Genomic DNA, 15,227 nt, shown 5'->3' with positions numbered 1-15,227 from the left:
CTGCTGTACCCTATAATAAAAACAAATGGAATGGTGTAATTCTTTCCTCACCATGTTAAAGGACTGGATGAAAAGTGACCTGCAAGGTAAAGCCCTGCAAAAATGTGTTGGGGTGACATAATATATGATAAAACAGTGCACATCCCTAAAAACAAACTTTTCCTTGTCTTTACATTGTCACTTACCCATAGGTGGCAGTAATGCAGCTTAACGCAGGTTGCCACCAGCAATAAAATGGAGAGAAGAAGAAGATAAAATTGTGGCTAGTCAGCTAGCTTCTACCACAGTGTGTGGCCTGTTCTGCCAAACAAAATTATGCCTCTGGAGCTGGATTACAATAATCAAAAACACTACCTGCACCCAAAAACACCTGTTATTGGTACAGTTGTTGAATTCTATGTTGGATGTAGACACCCCGGTTTGCAGAAATGAAGAACAACAGTGCAAACAAAAGAGATACTATACAGAGACTATACTAACAACAACCAAATCCTCACACAGCTTTATCTTCATCATCCTTCAGATTTTACCACAGCAGAGGGTAAGTTGCAGTTAGTTTGCTAACCCATAAATGAGAACTGTTACATTGTGTTGTTGGAGTTAAATAAGCAATGTGCTTGACTGCATCTTGTGTGTGGTTTGATAATGTAGGCTACTGCTGGTTTTTAATTATTTCTTTCTTTTTAAATGTTTTATTTTCAAACTGCTGTCTTCACTTTAATATTTTCTGCACAGACGTTCGAAAGTCTCAGATTTGTGTTTTTGTTCTTTCTTGAATTTGACAAAAAGAAGATGGGCACTCTTGAGTCTCGTATCTCTCTCCTCTTGCCCCCCCCCCCCTCCTCTCTTTGCCTTCTTCTACCACTCGCTCTGTCCAGGGAGTCATTATTGCTTTGGTAAATATTTCATAGGCCTCAATACCTTTGCACACAGCCACCTGCCAGCTGCCTCTCCACTCACGCGCAGACCGTGGATATACAGATCAAAATGAAAGAGAGCAAAGTGAAGGAGGAGGAGGTGGAGGTGTGCGGAATGAGAGTGAGCGAGAAGGAGTCTGCTCTTTTTCAGGCCTTGTGAGCATTTGCATTTCCAGTGAGCTGACGATCTTGGCTTGTGTAGTCCTTTAAAAAAAAAAAAAAAAGATTCCCTGGATGTTGTCAAATACAGGCCCAGCAACGTTTTGTTTTCTGAGGTCCTGTTTTTTTGCCCTAAGCATTTTATTATTTAAATCATAAAAGGTGCTGGTTTAGTTGAGATGGCTGAGCTGGTAAAGTAGAGATAGACTGAGAAGAATGAGCTGGTGCATTCAAGACAAGACAGATAGAGAGAATACTAAGCTCATCCTTCTTCTGACCTTGAGGAGGCCTTAGCAGCAACAACCCCCCCTCCCTTCTCTTCCTCCTCACCTGTTTACTTTGACTGGGTTAGACAGAGCTCTTGCATCACCTGCAGCGTCCTTTCTTCCTTTCTTTCTTTCTCTGCTCTCACCAGCCTTGCGTTGTTCTCCTCATACTTACCTTGAAAAAGACTCAAAAGGAGTAGGGATCCAGAGATGAAATATTCAGTTTGGATATAAGCGCTTTAAGTTGTTTCAGAGTGGATAGCTTGTTGCCACAGAGCTTTGACTTCATAAATAAATGGTCAACAGTGGCCTCTTCGACTGCCCTGTCTCCATATGGCTGAGTAGTTGGTGTGCCTGGGGCTAAGCCCTGCCAGTGAGTTCCAGGCCTTAAATATGGATAAGCTGTGAACCGCCTCTGGACAGACTCCTATGTAGTCCGTATAATGCTGAATAAAGCTCAGCTGTACACACAGCAAGAGACCTGGAATAGGAAACCTTGGAAAAGCACGGCATATCAGTTGAAAGGTGAATATACAACGAGCAATATTAAGTTTAGATGTGCTTTACATTCACCTTGTATGCTTGTACCTGGAGCCCGCGGGCAGAGATTTTGTGTTTAGCCTCTCATTTCCACAGCACAAATCTTCATTGATGGACACACTGACTCATCAGCTGAATAGAACCTGTGAACATTTTGTTACATGGGACTCAGCCTAATCACCACAGCTGACCATTTAACCCTCCCCTCATCTTTTCAACCCACCACTGACACAACAAGTCAGCTCTTGTTTCTGTTAAGGGAAAACCTTGACACTTGGTTTCCTTAGAGTTTTCCTTTGTAAACGCATGTTCTCATATGCCTTGCAGTGTTTCTACCAGGAAATGAAATTAGTCCGTAACAACTGTTTTGGCTTCTGTTGAACTCTTTAGTGAACAGCAGCTTGCCAACTGCAGCAGTGTTTCTGCGTTCCTAGAAACCCCATGGGATTGTGACTACCCAGGCTACCGGGTGGAGGACTGCCTATGTGAGAAGTCGCAATAGGTATTAGGATAAAAGGGATTGAAATAAAGATTTTCTTTTGTAAAGTCCATTTGTATTTCATTTGTGTGAATAGAGATATGGTCCTGCTGGGCCATTAAGGCTAGTGCTTTAATCTGCAGGTGAAAAGGGGTATTTGAGTGTGATAAAAGCGCCCTTGAAGACAGGTTTGGCCTTTGGTGGAGCAAGTTGAGCTCAGGTCATGAACAATTTGTGCCTCATTGATTTTGTGTGCACCTAAGTGTGTGTGTGTGTGTGTGTGTGTGTGTGTGTGTGTGTGTGTGTGCACGTGTCACTGCGAGAATATGCAGTATGCTAACACCCATGTGCCTTGTAGCCATAAATTCAGCAATAGGAAGTGGTGTGACACAGGCTGCAGGTCTTTGCTGATATGGGCTGGAGCTATAATGGGCCCTGTTTCGGGTAAAGGAAGACATCAGCTAACCTGATCTTTACTACCCTGCAAGGCTCTGGAGAGTCCTGTATGAGAAGAAACACTATTCAGGTCATTCAGATGGTAAAAACTTTTTCTTCTACAGGCATGTTACCCCACACACACTCTGCCTCTGTACAGTATGCTCAGTAGAAGCCCTGACAGTACTGTACAGCTGCATGAATGATGAGTTGTATTCACAGTTTGTTCAATGTGCGCACACAGACAACAGCGTTTGTTATTCTGTCTGTTTGTTGCAGATAGGGCCTGGGTCTTGTTAGCTGTCAGGCCAAGCATCCACAAAGCTATTCTCTCACTTATTGATGGGGATCCACTAAATTACAGGCTCAAACAAGAGACGCGGCAGCAAAAAACAACCCTTGTAAAAGTTTCCTAAGAGCCCCTCATATTTCAGCATTGTGCATGTGTACACAAAGAAAAAAGAGAATGAATGTCAAGAAGATCCCTAATGCATTTTTCTTTATTTCACTTTCTCTTTTCTTTCGGCTGTCATTCTTTGGTCAGACCCTGTCTGGTCTTGCTATTATCCTGGGGCGTTATCAGTGTGTAGCTGCCTCTTCAGATCAGGCCTGCGATAAGGGCTAAATAAATGGAATGCTTGGCTAGTGGACATAGGTCAAGCCTTGTTTCGCCCCTGTTTTTTTCATGTGTTGTTGTGTTTTTCTGCAGGGGAAGTGGAGGGTGCAGCAAGAACGGGCTCTGCAGTCTAATGAAGTTATTGATTTCAATTTCAGGGCTGTTCTCTCCTTGCCTGATGTTTCTGAAGCTTTCATCCATTGCTGGACATAAATTAGTAACTTTCTCTTGTTCAGGGCTTTTTTTTTACTCATCTCTCTCGCCTGCCTGTCTCTCTGAGCCAGGTTGCTATCTTGGAAATGCTGTTTTTAAATGTGTTAAAAGCTTCTGTGGTTAGATGGATGCTGTCTGTGTGGGTGTTTTCTGTGGCTTAGCACACACCTGTCCCTGGCAGAGCAGGAGCTAACAAAATGACAAGCTGTGTGTGCATGTGTATGCCATTGGGGGGGGGGGGGGGGGGGGGGGGGGGGGGGTCACTGAAGATGCTGAGTGACCTCTTCCCGAGAGGGTCAGAGAGCAGCTGACAACTGTTTATGTATGTGTGTGCGTGTGTCCGTGAGTGCATGTGCACCCGCTACTAATCCATATCATGTATCACATACACAACATGTTTTCCCTGCAAATTTGTGCGCACATCCAAAGATGGAGGTCCATGCCAACAGAAGTGAGCGCAGCACATTCCCAAAAGAAGCCCGGCTCATGGAAAATGAGAGGCCACCGGTGCTGGGACAGGAAACCTTCGTTGCCTGGCTCTAACGAGCACTGTGGGAGCTTCCACTCTGGACCTAGTACATCCGATATCCCCGATGATGTCCAAAGGCTAAACAGTTAAAAGGTCCGGTTGCTATATGTAGATGTGCAGCACCCCCCTGTTCTGAATCTGATACTCTGGGAATCACAATAACAACGCAGTGAGCTCTGGTCAGTATTTCAGAGCTACCAATCGGCCGCCCACCAAAAGACTCTGTCTGTGGAGACAGATAGAGAGAGAATGTGAAAGAGAATTGATGCTGAGTAGCACAGGTTTTAATAGGGCTGTCAGAGTCATATTGTTTATGTCGTGTTCCAGATTAATCCATTCTTCCTTTATGAGCCTCTGCAGCCACCGTAAATTGCCAGCACGAAGTCGGTCCACTGTTGAGTTACGCCTCAGGGATCAGTGCCACACATGGGCAGAAAATAAATCATTTCCCCCGGATTTAACGCCGGGCAATACCTGGGCCCTTTGTAAATAAAGCCATAGATGTTTTTACACCCCCCTGTTTTCTCTCTCCTGCCTCCAGGGCTCCTATTGAATCTCAAAAGGAGAGGGAGGGAGAGACAGAGAGAGAAACATGAGAGAATAAGAGAGAGCAGAGTTGAAGGGGGACCGGGGTAGAAAAAGGAAGGCAAGAGAGGGAGCGAGAGAGTAAAACAGAGGGAAAGTCAGAAAAGAGATTCCAAGCGGGGAAGGATGAAGAGACAAACCAAGATAGCTTCACAAAACAGACAAGTAGAGAGAGAGGATGTAGATGTTGGCTGGGGGTGATGTATGCGTGGTGTGCTGATTCCCCGGGTTCTTGGGGTGTGCAGGTTGAGATCTGTCAGACTGTCTAAACACAGGGCCGACTGTAATGCGCTGCTGTGGAGCAGCGGGCACAGAGCAGACAGCCAGCTTCACCGGCACAACCAGCAGGGCGACCCATCAGATCCAGTGCTGGCTGTGGCCTTAGCCCATGCCGCCTGCCTTCTTGCATCCTTCTTCCATCCTCACAGCCTCTTGCCCAAGGGAACAGTGCCAGAGCCTGGAGAGACAGAAAGCAGGAAAGAGAAAGACAGACAGAAAGAAGCCCGGAACAACTTGTTCGTCCTGGCTTGTGCAGTCTGCCAGTAGGAGACAGCCAATGGGAATGGGGAATGTGTGCACTGCTCTGTCAGGGCTTCATGAGTTATACATGGCGAGCTATGTGAAAATGTTTCCTGTGTACTGTGTGTATCATTCTTATTTTTTTTTTATCTTCTCTTTTTTCCCTCCATCTTGTGCACTCTCTGCTGTTGCTTTCGAGAGCTCAAAGTTTGCCTTTCATTTCAGTGACAAAGTATTCCCTGGTTGTTAAATGTTAATCAATGGCAGCAGCAGCAGGGTGACACCGGAGGTTCCAGCTTTTGGTGGGATACTGCAGTTCAGCCGGATATCGCCTGGGGTAATGCTGGGCTGCAGCAGACCGACATGGACCACAGAGAGATCAGAGCTTTACTGCATCTTGATATCATTGTATTTTCCTTTGTGAAGTCCAAACCAAATAATTACATAAATACAGCCAAAGAGCAGACGCTATACTAATTCATTCTTAACACAAGCATTTAACCTATCCATTATTCATATCTCCAACAATGCTAGGGGGCAAAATCAGTGCTCCCCTCGCCCATATATCTGCCCAGCTACAGAGAGGGTGATGCATTATTCAGGGTGTGCCAGGCTAAAGACTGTTCTCCCTGTTCTCGACTGCTGGAAGCAACAATCATCTCCCTGGGACATTGCTGTCTGTATCTCTGTCCTCTCCTCTCTCTGACTGTCTCTGTTGCATCATGGTAATTTGATGTTCATTATCAGTTATTATCTAACACTCTAATGCTTTCTGCATCTGTGACTTTTGCTACATCTTGCTGGTTTTGGTGCAGCTTTTTACTATTTTAATAATGTACATGTTTGATTGTACCTTCTGCTGATCTTTGCCACCTTTTAGTTTATGTTAGTGTGTCACTTTATCCTCCTTTTGTTTGATATTCCTGGAAGTGAGGAAGATAAATATAAACATGTTAGGTGAGTTCATTCCACTCTTTAAGTGACCTTGCAGAAATTTTCAAGTCCATTACCTCTGTGGTATTTCCGATTCAGTGACTAAATAATGCTTGTCTGTGGTGGCACCCTCCTGTTTCGCCTCACAGCAAGAAGGTTCATGGTTCAAATCTGGCTGCGGGCCTTTCTGTGTGGAGTTTGCACATTCTCCCTGTGCCTGCGTGTGTTTTTCCCAGGCACTCCGGCTTCCTCCCTCATTCCAAAGACCTGCTTGTTAGGTTAATTGAGAACTCTAAAATGGCTGTAGATGTGAGTATGATTGGTTTGTCTATGTGTGTTGGCTCTGTGATGGCCTGGCGTACTGTGTAGGATGTACCTTGCCTTTTGCCCGTTGATAGCTGGGATACGCTCCAGCCCCCATGACCCTGAACAGGACAAGCAAATTCAGAAAGTGGATGGATGGATAATACTAGTCAGCATCTGAGAGCCCACAGCTTCGTCTACTTTAGGTCACAAACTTATCAATCAGCCTTTTCCTAGACCTCTCTGGTCCTTCTCAAAAGACATTAAATTTTGAGTAGAGAGGGGACAGGGAGAGTCGGGACAAGCCCAGGGGGTCCTGATGTACTACTTTTGTCTTGAAAACAGAGCATGGACTGATGTGTTGTGACCACTTTGGACTGCTTGTTTGTTTAGACTAACAGAGTTTTCCCAGGCAAGAGAATATCATGAGTTGGTAGTAACTTTAGCATTCTACTCAAACTTCTTCAATGTACAACTAGCATTATACATATACAAACAAACTTACATCTGCATCTGTCAGCGTGCCAAACTTAAACTTGAAAGAGTTCAGGTCACTTTGAGATGTTGAATTTCTGTAAAATAACTTTCCTTAGAAACACCCAGCGTCAAAGACGGAAATCAAAATAAAGCAGAGTTACTTTGTGGGTAAAGGGGCGAGGTTGGTCTCATTTCTTATTTAAAATCAGCTCTATAATTTGATCTTTGTAAAACTTAAGTTGCTTCAGGTGTTCGGCAGGAGGAATGATAGCCTTAGGGCTTGGAGCTAACGTGAGGCCCCACTGAGATTTCCCATCATCCCCACAGTCTGGCAGCAGCTTTTCAAACAGATCCCCTTCTGAAGTTGCCCTTGGTTCTACATGTGTAGCAGTAATTATGAATGAGGGGGACTAAGATCTGTACAAAACCATCAAACATTTTACAGCTTGCTGCTATTGTAATAAAGATCAATAGACACAGTATCAGGCCTGGTTTTGAAGGAGAGGTGGTGCTGTACATTTTCCCTCACATACTTCCCCTCTTTCATTCTTTCTTTCTGTCTTGCTCACTCGTGTCCCCTCTCATTTCTTTTTTCTTTCTCTCTCTACTCTCTCTCCTCATACAGAACCAGTGTTGCACATCCCTTTTAATTGCCGTTTGTAGAGTCCTGTGATGTGAGCAGCTAAAAGACACGCGTCCCGTTAAAGAACAGGAGATAGAGACAGAGAGAGGTAGTGAAACATGTTCCCTTCAGTATTGGCTGTAGCAAGGGCCAAGGCCAAACTTCAAGCGCAGTGTGCATATGCTGTATATTGTGTGTATGTGCGTGTGCCAGCATGTGTGTGTGAACATAAAGCAAACAACAGCAAAGAGTGTGTGTGTGTATGCAGGCATTTGTGGAAGTGTGTGTTGGATCATGTTTGAAACATAGCTGAGACACCCACTTGGACCTATGAGCGGTTTCCTCACACTTTCAGCGAACCCTGGAAGTGGTGGGACTGTTAGCGTGGACTCTCTGCCTTCTTGGGGGCTGAGGTTATTTGACCAGAGACAGAAGACGCAGAGAAGCTGCAGATCAAACAGCGTTCTGTCTGACAGGAGGAGATAAAGAGACTGTCAGAACAAAGCAACCCCTCACCTCTCTGGCCCACAGTAGCTTCCTGACGACCAGTGATGCAATGGTGAATCAAAAGGCAGGTAAACTAAGACCAGCGTTAAAAGATGATAACAACACCAACACCCGGCATTCTAAAAATATATAGTTAAACAGGTGGTTTTGTTTTGGGGATGTTTTGGGGAAGCTGCCAAGTAAAAATCGGTTTAACCGGATTGTTCTTTTCCTGGAAAGGTTATCATCATGGTTGGTGTTCTGTGGATGAATGACAAATAATTGAGATATAGGTCATTTCTAAATTAAAAGTTGGACCAATTCATTGTAATATAACAGGAACACAGTTGCTATCACTAAATATCTGTCTTTTCCCTATGCATGTATAAACAGCTGCTTGATACTACAAGCCTCTGCATGTTTTGGGGGCTATCCAAATGTATCAAGTTTGAAGACGACGGTGTTGATGTTGCATTAAAGTTCCAACAATGTTTAAATCGCATACTTTGCAAATGGGTGTTAAAGTGACAGTTAGTTGGAATCATTTCCTCAGGATATAATACGATACCGAAAGCTGATGTCAGGTTCATAGGAATGTGTTGTGTAAAAAACAAGTACAAACAGTCTTGTTTTTAATGTTTAAATGCATAAACACACATCTGTCCAATGAATAGATAATGTGCTGACATTGGAACTAGATGCTGCTGTGTACGTGCCACATGATGAAGATGATTATAATTACAGAGAAAGATAGGAAAGTAGCACTGTGTCTGCCATATTTAAGACAGTTGTTCAAGTTTATTGTGATTTAATGATACATCTCTATGATAACATTTACAAACTACCAGCTAACGGGAAAACACAGCCTCATTAGTCAGCCTGTTTTTCCTCAAGTGCAAGCTGAGGGTCACTCTGAAGCTACACGACTGAGGAGAACCGTCAAGTGTGACTCCTTTCTGCCCCGGAACATTGATGATACAATTCTTTGCTAAAATGAAAGCATCATGCTCAGTGTTGATCTCTGCTACACATTACAGAGCCCACTCATGCATTGAGACTTTGTGAGTGTGATGCTTTTCAGCTGTGATCTGCTGTCGTGCAGCGAAACTTTGACTGATGAGACTTTATCTGTGATGCCTCTTTCAGAGTGGAGTTACATTTGCTGCCTTGTCAGTAAGTGATTAATGGATTCAAAAAGACATGATGGCTGGGATATCAAACTGTGTACTGTAGAGAGAATATAGATTTTCTTCTGAGCCCGAGTGTGTGTGTTTGTGTTGATAAAGACTAAAACATAATCTGCTGCTTATTAAATGGATATTTCACTGTCTTGAAGGGAGCAATGGATGATTACTTTACAGTTTTTTCCACTCATTCAAATAATCTTCTACAATTGTCCTTGATGATTCTCAGCTTTGAGCCATCACACACACATATGCACACACACACTGACAAAAAGTAATGTGAAGTTCCACTCAGTCCATAGATACAGTTTATACTTACTTTTCATTTAGCATAGTGAAAGTGTGAGTTTTAACTGTGCCAATCGATGAAGTTTGGCATTTAACTGTAAACTTTAAAAGACACCCATAATCTGGCTGCATTGTTTTTAATGGCCACATCAACTGCTTTGGAGGATAATCATTTTATCTGATAAATGAGGATTTCAAACACTCTTATCAGTTGTGCACTTGCAGTTGTTTTTTAATCCTTCCATTCTGTCTGTTTTTTAATTGATTCTGCAGCACTGAGGCTTTCTTCTAGAGATAATGCACTTGTGAGAACAGGTCATGATCCCTAAATGAGGGAATTTCACTCCAGTGTATTTGCCAGGGTGTATTTGCTGTCCTTCGGAAGCATTTCCAAACTGCTTGAAAGTACAGATTGACTTTGTTTTTCTGCATTTTTTTTGCAGCTTCTTCTTCCTTGTTTCCAGAGATGACACACATGCTCTGCAGCAAATGGCCTCAGCTAAGAGCTGGCGGTGCTGATGCTGTTTGGAAACACTTTCACATGTGTCCTACCTTAAGGCTTGAACTAAATCTTGTGTATTGGTATCAAAACAGTGTATACTTTCCCCCCCTATTTCTTTACATAATTTTGTAATGTGTGCTCAGAAGGCATGGAAAGTAGACCACTGATCATCTAATAATGTTGCAACACAAGACGACGAAAAAAAAAAATGAATAAATAAAAACAAGAAGTGTTTTACTGTGATAAGAGCTCATCCAATAAGACCCCCGCTCACCTCTCCCATCGCCTCGCAGATACACCACACGTTCGACTCAGGCCCTCAGAGGAAAGCTGTTTATTCCACACACTGCCTAAGTGGAGGTCTTGGGGTTGAAGCGGCTATGTAGCGCATGGTGAAGACAAACACAGGCCTATTTAGTCTGGTGGGGGAAACCATGGTAAACAGCACAGAATGGAAGCAGCTGTGGAGTTTTGTTTTCATGGTGTTTTTTTTCTCCCTTTTAAATGCTCCTGTTTCTACACTACCGCCATTGGTTATAAACAGATTTTGGTGATGAGCAAATTATGCAGAGATCAGATTTTTTTTTTGTCCCTCTGTTGATGAAGGGAATTACAATCTATTTAGTGTTTTGTCTTCAGCGCCATAAGCTCTGTATATGAAAAATGCTCTTCAAGTTATATTAAATTTGAAAAATTCTTAATCATGTTTCTAGTAGAGTGTGCAATCCAACACTGAGTATTTGGAGTATGTGCACGCTTGCATGTGTGATTACAAAGTGGGAATGTCCTCTAAAATGGCATGGTGAACCCCTGTCAGCGATTAGAGTACTGAATCCTACTTGATATGGTGACTCAAACTCTGTCCTATCCTTTCCACAGGCACCTGTCCAGAGGTCAGAGGTCATCCTGTTAGGGGTAATCCCCACAGTAACCTGACCAGGCCAGGGAATAGTGACAACTAAACGTGAATTGGCGAACCAAGCTGTCCCCGTAATACTCCCACTAATCACATTTTAATTGAATTCCAGTGTACATGTAAAAACCTGGTTCAGTTTTGTTATTCCATTTTCCTAACAGATGTCCCTGTGATCCCTGTAAAGTGATATGTAGTGGTGACGTCTTCTGTTTGGAAACACATGAATTGGCTGATGTGGAAAGCAGAACCATGTGCGTGTCCTCGGAATGGGTCCCGTCACAGAGTGGGAGTGGGGGTGCATAGGTCGTGATACACAGAACTTTATTGGGTTCTCATGAAGTTATTAGGGAAAAAAACACAATGTGGCAAACAGCATCCCCCCAAAAACTCAAAGCATCATTAGCAAATTTTCATGGTTGAAAAAGACAACCTTAGCCTTATATTAGTACCAGGCTTGACTGCAGGACAGCAGGAAGGATCAGCAGTCTTTGAATCAGTTCACATGGCATCTCCTTTGTGAACATGTGTTCACCCAATCTCTTGCTTTCATAAATGTGAGTCAGCACTGCACTTAAAAAGCAAACAGAGCTGGAAGCAAATCACAAATTCAGTGTAAAAATTGGTTTAACTGCAAATTCATTTTTTACAGCGCCAGTCGTTTGGTGTCTTTTAAACAAAACAAATGAACATTGTTTCTCCCCACTTCAAAAAAAACACACTGTTCTGTGTGACAGCCAGAATTGATTACATGACTTCAGTATTGCAGCATTTAGTTACACAAACAAAAGGCAATCATCAGAATCAGAAAACTCCTGCATATGGAGAATATGCATATATTTGTTTAGTGAAACCCATGTTTCAAATGTATAAAGATAAGTAGCACTCTAATTGCATTTAGGCAGAATGTTATGCATGTAACTGACATACACCTGGTTTAAGCACCATGCAGAGCTCCATGTTGGACTAAATCAAAGAACTGCTGTGCAATGTAAACAAATAAACTGTATTAGAACCACAGTGGGAGAGGTTTTTTTTTTTCATCCTTTGCACTTTTGCAACACAAGACAGGAGTGAAACTGATTTCTTGGGGAAGTAGGAGATGGTCCTGCTGGATTAGCTGTTATCAGAGACCAGTATAGAGTTGACACAGAAAGGATTATTTTCAATCATAATCCCAGTGGATAATCAAAGTGCTCCACTTTTCATGTCTGGCTATAATCAGAGAACCAACTTACGTAAAGTCATAAACACTGGTTTTGATCCCAATACACATTTTGCACAAGTCCTGATGTAGGACATGTACCTATCTTCAAGAGGCTCCCTCAGCAGCTGTAGAGGATTCTAGGAAGTTGTCACAGCCACATGCATACAAACCCACATGCAGTGATGGATGAGCGACTTTTTTCATACCAACAGTTTAGTGGAACAAATTGTAGTGTCCCAGTTTGAGAGACAAACCTACAGTGAGTAGTTTTGGGGATCAAGGTGATCTGTCTGCCAGCTTCTTGCTGTCTCACCCCAGCCAGCAGCCTCAAGCCAAAGAGCAGGATCCACCCACGTGCCTCCAACTCTCTGATTAACCACCACAAGCAGAATAAAGTTTTGTGTCTGCAGCCCACTTGCCTGTGCCTGAGAGCTAAATCAAAGGCCCGCTCTGTTATTAGAGCCAATGTGCTTTTGAGGAAAACAAAATCCGACTGTGAGCTTAAAAAGGAGTTGTCTCATTTGATCATTTATTACATATTCTAAGTGGTTTGGAAATAACTGAGGCCAGCGTGGTCTACATCCCTAATTGGTGCTCTTTTTCTCCCATTAGTGCATCCAGACTTGTGATCCCACTGAAACAGGCAGGAGAAGAATCCCCCCCCCCCCCCCCCCCCCCCACTCCCAAACAAAGCGTTTGTCATCAGTTTGCAGTTGCTCTGTTTGCAAGCATGGTTCAGATTTGCTTCTATGTGCAGCTGTCACTGAGCCTGTTGGACGTCCTGGACCCCAAACACACAAACCAGAGGAGATTAGTGTGCCATGTCAACCCACTGCTTCTGCAGATGGCACGGATGCTTTTAGCCTACTCCCTGTAGGCAGCCACTCATTGATCTTTCATACTAAACTCCCCACAGCAGGACTCTTGATACTGTTTTATTTATCATTCTGGCATTTACTATTAAGGCCAATAAAGTTTGACATGTGTGGGTTTTAACTGTAGGGGGCACTGTGGTTTCTGTGCATCATGCTGAGGCTGGGGGTGAGGGGGGTAGTGGATTTATATCCTGGCAGTCAGAACTGTCACCCACAGTAATACCTCCCCTGTCTCTCTTTTTTTTAGCTTGTCCCATAGCCCCGATTCCCCAGGTCCAAATCCAACCCATAATTCACTAGTGTTGTCTCTCACCTTGACGTACACCTAGTAAACGTGTAAAACATTCCGGTGGGATTTGCTCCAATTTTAATAACAGAACATTTCAGACCGTGTGGAGGGAAAAAGGAGATATCAGTTACTAGTTTTTAAGGATCCTGGCACAGGCTCCAGGAACCCCTAAGCTCCAGCCCAGACACCTCATCCAAAACCAACAAAGAGGACAAGCAGGCAATTTTGGAAATGCGGTTTTCAGTTTCTGTGCATATTTTCCAAAGGTGCTAGGCTAAGACTGGCCATGATGAAACTCAGTTCTGGCTCTAATCCAGCACATTACCTGTGTGAGTGTCAGGTGATAGCCTCCCTAATTACCCTGGAAGCCAAACAGAATCTTTTTCGTTGCGATTTCACAGAGCCCTCTGCTCCTGTAAATGTGTTGCTCCTGTGGTAAAATGTGATCTTTCGGCTAATGAAGGACACGCTTCGTTTCCTTAACTGAATCACTCTCTAGTTTTGGCCTCTAGGGGGAGCTTAGTACAGTTTTTTTTGTTTTTACTGCAGCGGGCACTGGCAAGCGTTTAGGCCAACTTTTGTGAGTAAGTATTGATTTATAGCCTGGGTTTGAGGTGTGCATCTCTCAAGGGGTAATCGGCCTGCCTGGACAGAAGCTTGTGTGAACAGTGGCTCTCAGACATCACTGACACTCTGTCCAACCACTGGACCAAGAACCACTGATTGGAGTCTGCGGTCTGTGGTGTATGAGTCTCATACACACACCACAGCAGACTAAAGCCCTCAATCACTGGGTCTTGGTCCAGTCCATGCCCCCGTGTTCCAGAGTTGAGTGACGTGCTGCCTGCAGAGCACTCATTAGAATCTACATTTCACAAGCAGAGCAGGGATAGTAAATCGTTCAGGCCTCAATGTTGTTATAGCTGGCCCCAACAAGCCACTCTCTGTCTGCTTTATTGGAGTTAAAACGTGGATTTCATGTAGTTTTTGGCAACTTTATAAAAATATGACAAACAATGGAAACTATTGCTGTAAGAGACAAGACCACAACATGATGAAAACTTGTTCAAACCCTCAAAGACGTCCTTTAGGTTTTCAAGCCCTCTGCTACTTAGAGACTGACAGAAACATCATTAGACAACAAAAATATCCCGTTTATGTTTTCGATAACACCAGAAAGGGGAAGTGTGCTATGGGAATAGTGTGTAGGTTTGGGAGGATGCTATGTGATCCCTCATCTCATGGTCAAGGCCCCTGCTCCAGTACTGAGTAAAAGGATTTTCTCCCTGTGGCCCCACTCCTAAATCAGATCAGCTTTTTTTAAAATGCTACATCTAAGGGCCTCTATCCCATGTCTAACTACCTAGTCTTTTGTTTGCTCATGTTTTCCTTTTCCTCTGTGGATCCGTTGGCTCTGACCGTGTAATAGAGTGCATATTGGCCAAGCGAGGCAGCCTGCTGTGACCAGATCAGATGTGTGCTCCTGATTATGAAACTCCCTTTTAGTCACTGACAGACATGGTAATAAATGTGTCCATAAATTGAATTTGGGGCTTTTGAAAAGGAGCAGGAATATCTAAGGAGCATTTCAGCTGATTGTCTCCAGCCGACATGGCAGCGCTTCAGTGGGATTCTGGAGGGAAAACTGATCCTGCTGTGGTGCGGTTGAGTCGGGGGGGTGTGTGTAAGGAGGGGTACGGGATGGATGCCCAGCCAAGCAAAATAAAGACTGCTTTATTGCTATTCAGAAAATCATTTGATTGAGTTTGCACAAATAGGAAGACAGGGAACCATCTACAGAATTGTATGTTTATGAAGTTGTGTGCTCCGTCATTGTATTTATGATGTGTGTATTTATGTCTGTTTAAACTTTCACTTAAGATCACTCTGC

Source organism: Parambassis ranga, chromosome 3 (assembly GCF_900634625.1).
Source record: "Parambassis ranga chromosome 3, fParRan2.1, whole genome shotgun sequence".
In the NCBI taxonomy this organism is placed as follows: Eukaryota; Metazoa; Chordata; class Actinopteri; family Ambassidae; genus Parambassis; species Parambassis ranga.
Note: the sequence above shows the minus strand (reverse complement) of the source record.